Genomic DNA, 7,997 nt, shown 5'->3' with positions numbered 1-7,997 from the left:
GTTATAGTTTTGTCTGGATATGTGCCCTGCAGTGGGATTGCTGGATCATATGGCAATTCTATTTTTAGTTTTTTGACAAACCTCCATACTGTTTTCCATAGTGGCTGTACATTCCCATTAACAGTGTTAGGAAGGTTCTTTTTTCTCCACACCCACTCCAGTATTTATTATTTGTAAACTTTTTAATATTGGCCATTCTGACTGGTGTGGGGTAATACTTAATTGTAGTTTTGATTTGCATTTCTCTAATAACTAGCAGTGTTGAGCATCTTTGCATGTGCCTGTTGGCCATCTGTATGTCTTCTTTGGGAAAATGTCTCTTTAGTTCTTAGTTCCCATTTTTTGATTGGGTTGTTTGTTTTTTTGTTATTGAGTTGTATGAGCTGTTTGTATATTTTGGAAATTAAGCCCTTGTCAGTTGCATCATTTGCAAATATTTTCTCCCATTCCATAGGTTGTCTTTTCATATTGTTTATGGTTTCCTTTGCTGTGCAAAAGCTTGTAAGTTTAATTAGGTCCCATTTGTTTATTTTTGCTTTTATTTCTATTCCCTTGGGAGACTGACCTAAGAAAACATTGGTACAATTTATGTCAGAGAATGTTTTTCCTATGTTCTTTTCCAGGAGTTTTATGGTGTCATGTCTTATATTTAAGTCTCTAAGCTATTTTGAGTTTAGTTTTGTGTATGGTGTAAGAGTGTGTTCTAACTTCATTGATTTACATGCAGCTGTCCAACTTTCCCAACACCCCTTGCTGAAGAGACTATCTTCTTCCCGTCATATATTCTTGCCTCCTTTGTCAAAGATTAATTGGCCATAGGTGTGTACGTTTAGTTCCGAACTCTCTATTCTGTTCCATTGATCCAGATGTCTGTTTTTATGTCAATACCACACTCTTTTGATTACTGTAGCTTTGTAGTATTGTCTGAAGTCTGGGAGGGTTATGCCTCCTGCTTTGTTCGTTTTCCTCAGGATTGCTCTGGCAATTGTGTGACCCCTCTCTTTCTCTGCCTGCCCACAGCATCCTGTGTTTACATCAAGTGCTTATGACTGCACCTAATAGACTATCCTGTAATCATTGTCTGTCTGCCTGTTTCCCTCTCCCACTAGATCTAGGCTAGAGCTTGTCAACAATTTTTTCTACTTTAACACATGATAGTGATTTTCATTTGCTGGCACACCTCCATGGATTTATCCAGATGAATCGTAACTCTATCCCTTCTATTCCTACTCAAGAATGTGTATCATGATGTCAGTAAATGAGTACAAAGTTATTATAAGGATAACCAAATCCATTCTAATCTTTTAAAGTAAATATTTCACCAACTTCAGTACTTGGTTATTAATAGCAAATCACTTGTGCTAGCCCTCTTGGGTGACTGCACTACACCAATGTTTTATGAGGGTCTCTATGCAGAATCATGGGTTCCCAAGAGCTGGAGCTACATCACAGCTATCTCTGTAAACTCAGTGTCTAGCACATTTTCTGACAGTAGCAGGTACTCAGTATGTGGTTGTTAAATTGGTCGCTGATGATGAATTATAAAATGAGATTAATTTTTTTACAATTTCCTAGGTTTTCATAAAAACAAAAAGGAAACCGAGGGTAACTATCTCCAGATATGTCCAGCTGTCTAATGGAGGCAGCTTCTAAGGCCAGAGTTCTTTAGAATTGGGTTTCCTTTCACAATAAGGCCATGAAAGAGCTTACTGTTCAGGAGAAGCAATATACAATGTAGTTAATGAGCTAGTCCACTCCTGGAATATTGTTAATTTTACACACGGATGAGTGGTTTCCAGTCTGTAATTATGGATCTCTTTTGGGTATCTGTATGGAATCTACTACATGAATCCATAAATCTATTTCATATTCTTTTGGTCAGATGCTTACATAATAATACTTCTAAGGTATTATTACTCCAAGGAGCTCACAATCACAAGTAGCACAGTAGAAATAGCTTCTGTCTTAAAGAACATGATTCCAATACTGGGTTCACTAGTATCAAAAGTGTGACTTTAGCCAAGTCACTTTGATTTGCTGAGGCTTTAAAATGGGAGTTAAATGAATAATCTCTAATCTCCTCACTCACTCTAAAGTTCCTGAGTCTAACAAGTATTGAAAGACTTTAGAAAGTACATGGACAGATCGTCGCCCTACAAAATGAGAATTAAAAATTGTAAAGGTTAGTCAAAATATTTATGTAGCCTTCCAAGGAGGAAAGATTGGTGCCTTAGCCCCCAGGTCACAGGAGACACTGGGCTCCCTTGTCCATTTCTATACAGAATGGGTACCTAGCCAGGGATGGGGAAAAACAAAGTAATCATGGCAAGGGTTCCAGATTTGCCACATGGCTGGTACACAGAGATTGTTTCTTGGAGTGGCTCCATAATTAGGGCCAGACAGGATCCTTTGGGGAGTGTATTAGGGTTTGGATTGTGGTTTAGACAGAGCATTGCTTCTTCTGGCATTTAGGATTCACCAGCCTATAGTTGTCTTCACCAGTCTGTGAGATTTGTGAGAGGGCAGCCTGTCTAACTTGAAAGAGTGATGTGATGGGAACTGGAGTCCAAAGGAAAGATGAGCCTTTGAAGGCAGAGAGACACACCTTCCACTGTAACAGGAGGAAGGATGGAGAAACAGGTATTAACACAGGTAGGTTTCACATATGGAGGTGAGAATGTGAGGGTGTTCCCATCTAATAACATCTGTTTCCTCAAAAAGTCAAGAGTCAAGGTCATCAACTGAGAATGAAAAGGGAAGGGGGTGTAGGAGGTTTTTTGAGAGGGAAGAGGTATGAAATAATTGTCTTAGAGAGTGGGAAAGTGAGCTTACTAGGGAAACACTGTAGACTTTCCAGGATGTGTTGCATGCCCATTTGAGATATGTATTCATGAATTTAAGTGGTGCTCTAGCATCACCAAGATACAGGAAAAGAGGCTATTCAGGTTCAACCAGGGTTTTGTTAGGATTGTACACTCAAAGGTGAAAGCATAAAGGGAGTGATAGTCTTGATGATTACCAAAACAGATAGCTGAAGACAGAACAGGGGTATGTTAGCAATAGATAGAAGGGTCATTGAAAATTGTAGCAGTGGAGGAGGTTGTTAAGAGAATAAGTGAGCTCAAAGAAATGGAAGGTGGGAGTAGATATGGGATGTTTGAAACAGATTATGGGAATGGCTGGCTGAGATGCTGTGGAAGAAAAAGTCTCTGGAATTGAGTGGGTTGAGAAATTGAGACACTGAGGTGTGTGATGGGTCATCTGTATGGATGTCATCATCACTAAGAATGATGACAGAAGTCGGAATGATAAGGAAGACTGGTCTAGGATCTAGGATCTAATCCTGTCAAAGAAGGAGTGGGGTAACTAGGCGATAAGAATATGATAGCATTGAGGAGGTAGAGCAGCTAGTATAGCGGGCTGGCATGAGCTTCAAATTCATAGAAGGAAGGGGGAAATGATTTGATGTTGTAATGGAAAGCATGGAGGATAATTTACCTTCTAACCCTTTTGTATGTGCAATGTGAGAGGGGAAAAAAATCACCTCTACTTGAGAAGATTACAGAAAAAGCAATGCCGTTAGGAGGTAACCTGGTTTCATTTAAGGCAAAGAGAAGGGAATGTTCAGAGAAGACATTGAAGATACAGTGTTTACTGATGAGGAATTTTAGAGAATTCAAGAGCAACATTTGGAAGGGAAGGTAGGGTTGTGTGCTGGGTCAGATTCAGGGATGTATTGGGCAGAGTGGGGGAAATTGATGACAGTGGAAGAGTGTGGACTTCTAAAAGGGCAGGAATAGAATCGTAGATGTGAAGTCTCTACCCCGAGAGGGCCAAAGGGTCTCAATACTTATCTCAGTGGTAAGATATCTTAGGAACCTTACCTTTCTGTACTTTCTGTGCTGAATTGTGGAGGCTTTTAGGTAAGAGTAGGAGTAAAGCAAACCTCTGGGGCATGAACTTATTTTCAAGTTATAATTATGAACTTGTGGTTCAGTAGAACTTGTTTAATAAATATACTGGTAGAAACCGTTAGAGCTCAGAAAATGATAAGGCATTGGCAGTAGGAGACTGTCTAATAACATACAATATCACTGGTTGATAAGTGAAAAATCACTGTTTCTTCTTCTCCACCATAAGTTCTTCACCTGGTCCAGATTTTCAGGAGGGAGAATCCATAACTTTCACTAAATTCTCAAAGCAGTCTTTGAACCTCCAAAAGATTACCAACCACCGGTCTACATGATCAATCAAACATTGGATGAGTTTCTTTTTCTCTGAATTAATTGAAATTCAGACTGGATTTACCAAGCTTTTTGTCATCACTTGGACACAAATGTTAATCTTTAGTTTACATAATTGAGTTCTCTGTGAACTCTTGTTGGAGTATAATGAGAAACACTATGCAGAGGAAGCTTAGTAATTTCCCATAATTCCTAAGAGAGCCTTTTCAATGTACTGCACTTCATAAATCAATGAGTAAATAAAGAGACATGGTTAACAGACAACGGCATGTTGTCCCTATGAATATGCTTGATTGCATAATAAAAAAGCCTCCATGAACTACTTGGGATGTACATTAATGGTTTGAATAGTACTCTGCACAAAAATAAATACCTCATTAACAGACTTCATTGGAATCGATGATAATTCTGACCTGTAGTCAGAATTTTTATGTCTTTGCATTAAGAAAAATGTGTTTGATATGAATATTAATCATATAAACAAAGGAAATGAACAGCTTATTTGAATGAAGTCCTTTAGTCCAATAAGCTATTTTCAAAAGCATTTGGAAAACCATAGAGTTTTTGAATAGTACCAATGAATATGTTAATGACAAATGGTTATTTATTTACTAAAGAACTCATAAACATTTTCTAAGAACCATAGCCCTACTTCACTACCCTGCCAGTCAGCAATGTGACTATAGGTCCTCACGCTATAAGCCCCACATGCGCCCTCCAGTTAGTGTATATTTATTAAAGTTAATCAATTTTAAGTTTTTCTTTTCTCTCAAATCCATAAATATAAAAATAGACAATAATTCTATTGTAAGAGACTATTTTGACACAGATATTCAGGCTTGTGAGTTAATGAAACTAATAGTTTCTTTGGCTTGTGATAATTTCAAATGCTTTGAAACGATTCGTAGATGGTTGGATAAACTGAAGTTTTTTTGTTTTGTTTTGTTTTTGTTTGTAAAAACAGCTGGTTTATTCTTTTGATTTATTGTATGTATTAAAAGTTACTTCCTTGAGATGGCACATTGACAGGTTTGCTGTTTCCTGACACTGTGAATATTTAAAAACAAATTATTTTTGAAAGTTTTATCATCCACAAAGAAACAGGAAGAATAAGAGTTTTTCTACAGTTGAAATGGTAATTTTTCAAAAAATGTTGAGAGGAAAAAATATAAACCATTCTTGATAAAGCAATGAGGCAGTTTCAAATTAAAATTACAAATTTAAATGAAGTAATTTTATAAAATATTGAAACTAGCTAAAATGACATGCATAGGTATTTAATCAATAGTAAGAGATGAACAGCAGTGGAACTTAAATATGATAGGATTTATCAACAATAAATAAACATTTTTTAGTGCAGAAAAATTTCTCAAAGCAAAGATCATAGCAATCATTCTAATCTGTACAAAATTAGTCTCAGTTCTGTATACAATCTATATAGTTTATCTATGAATTCAGCCACTGTGATGAAATGCCAATTTTCAAATCATAAACATAAATGTGCTTAGTTTTGTGTCCCATTCCTCTCTTGGCAGTTCATGTTTTCAGGAAAATCTACAGTGGAGAATGAAATTGGCTGTGCATTGCTATCACTTGTTGAAGTTTCTCTCCCTTGGCTCTTCTACAGTGGCAAATTGTTTTCTTTTCCATGAAGCTACTGAGAAAATCTTCTATGTCAGTTTTTCCCTCCAAGAAATCTTCTGCAATATTATCAGATTCCTCCTCAGCTTCATGTGCAGCTACTTTCAATCTTGCCTATTGGACACTCGCACTACAGCTCTTGCTAAGTTCGTGTTGCCTTTGCATCTTCTTTTCAAAAGTTGATTTCATTTGTGTAAGTAATTCATACTCATCTAAAACAGTTTGCCTTTTGGCTTGCAAGCTGGGCTCCAAAAGGAGATTTTTTCTTGCTAGTTCCTCAGTACTTTTTACTAAGTCGTCCTTGTCAGTAATAATTTGTTTTAGTTGAGGCAAAGTCAGAAACTGTTCTAGTAATACCTCCTCTTGTTCATTCATATCTGTAAGTTGTGATACACTTAGTTCTGGAAATGCATCAGGGATATCAGGCATCTTGTAACCAAAAGCATTTTGGCTTATCGGTGCTGAAGTGTCTGTTGTGGGAATGGGCAATGGCAGATTTGAAAGCACACCAAATGAAGGAGCAGCAGAGCGGGTTTGGCTGTTGTATAACGTTGTTGAAGAGGAAACAGTGTCAGCAACAGATAAAGAACTGATAGTCCTGGTAGCTTCTTGTGGGGAATATGGAGGAAGAAATGGAAAATGCTGAGAAGCATAAGGAGGAATCCCACCTGGGTTACTGTGCAGGTATGGGAATGCTGTTGAAGCAGGAACTGAAATTGGAGGATTCTTCCAAAACTCATCCAATAGACTCCGAATAATTTTCCCAAGGTCTGAGCGCATTGTTAAAATTGTTTCCTAATGAAGAGGTAACTCCTTGTTTATCCACTAAGTGATGTCGTATTGGTGGATAAACACTGATCACTGGTTTTTCCTGAGGAAATTGTGGAGGAAGCAATATATTAATACTAATTGTCAGGGTGTTTACAGTGAATGGTAACCTGTATTCCACATCTTTCTGTATTTCGGCTACACTGGAGTGTGCGTTTCAGAGGGACTCGATCAGGTGTTGCTTCTGCTGTTGGGCTGGGGAGACCACCGGGGGGCCCCACCACAGGGGAGGAGGTGCTGTTGGTCAGGGAAAGAGCCAGCTCATCCTCCACGGGTGCCCGGGCCCGAGGCCCTAGAAGACTCTGGCCTGCTTCTCCCAGCTGCTCAGCGCGGCGGTTCTCCAGCAACAGAGGGGGAACGGGCAGGGACAGAGGGGGAGCGGGCAGGGATGCCCCAGCTCAAGTGCTGGGGAGCCGCGTCTTCTCTAAGCAAGCCAGCCAGGGGTCCTAGCTCAGGGGGCCATGCTCTGACTGGGAACAGCTGGAGACAGGGAACTCGCCGCCCGGCACTGGCAGTCCTACCTTCACGGCCCTGACGGCCCAACCAGCCGATAAACTGAAGTTTTCAGATAAGGTTTTATTTTACTGTTCTTAGGACAATGAAGGTAAATCAAATTGTATAATCTTAGAAGCTAAAATAATAAAATTTGGAATACAAATATAAAACGCTCTCTATAATATGAGCTAGATCGTCTTTTATTCCCTGTATGTAACAGAGGGCCTGGCTCATTGTGAGTGCTCAAGGAATACTTTCTATGAGTGAGTAAAATATAACAAATTATTCACACTTTTTTTTTATACAGAAGGTTCTTATTAGTCATCAGTTTTATACACATCAGTGTATACATGTCAATCCCAATCTCCCAATTCATCCCACCACCACCCCCATCCCCCCGTCACTTTCCCCACTTGGTGTCCATACGTTTGTTCTCTACATCTGTGTCTCAATTTCTGCTCTGCAAACCAGTTCATCTGTACTATTTTTCTAGGTTCCACATATATGCGTTAATATACGATATTTGTTTTTCTCTTTCTGACTTACTTCACTCAGTATGACAGTCTCTAGATCCATCCACGTCTCAACAAATGACCCAATTTAGTTCCTTTTTATGGCTGAGTAATATTCCATTGTATATATGTATCACATCTTCTTTATCCATTCGTCTGTCGTTGGGTATTTAGGTTGCTTCCATGACCTGGCTATTGTAAATAGTGCTGCAATGAACATTGGGATGTATGTGTCCTGTTAAATATGTTTTTCTCTGGGTATATGCCCAGTAGTGGG

At 38.7% G+C, this 7,997-nt stretch overlaps 1 pseudogene; it reads right to left on the bottom strand.

Moving 5' to 3' along the window:
• Positions 1–5,765: 5,765 nt before the first annotated feature.
• On the bottom strand, positions 5,766–6,978 carry LOC116759638 (annotated as a pseudogene).
• Positions 6,979–7,997: the final 1,019 nt, after the last annotated feature.

Source organism: Phocoena sinus, chromosome 9 (genome assembly GCF_008692025.1).
Source record: "Phocoena sinus isolate mPhoSin1 chromosome 9, mPhoSin1.pri, whole genome shotgun sequence".
Lineage (NCBI taxonomy): Eukaryota > Metazoa > Chordata > Mammalia > Artiodactyla > Phocoenidae > Phocoena > Phocoena sinus.
Note: the sequence above shows the minus strand (reverse complement) of the source record. Positions and strands in the feature narration are given on the sequence as shown.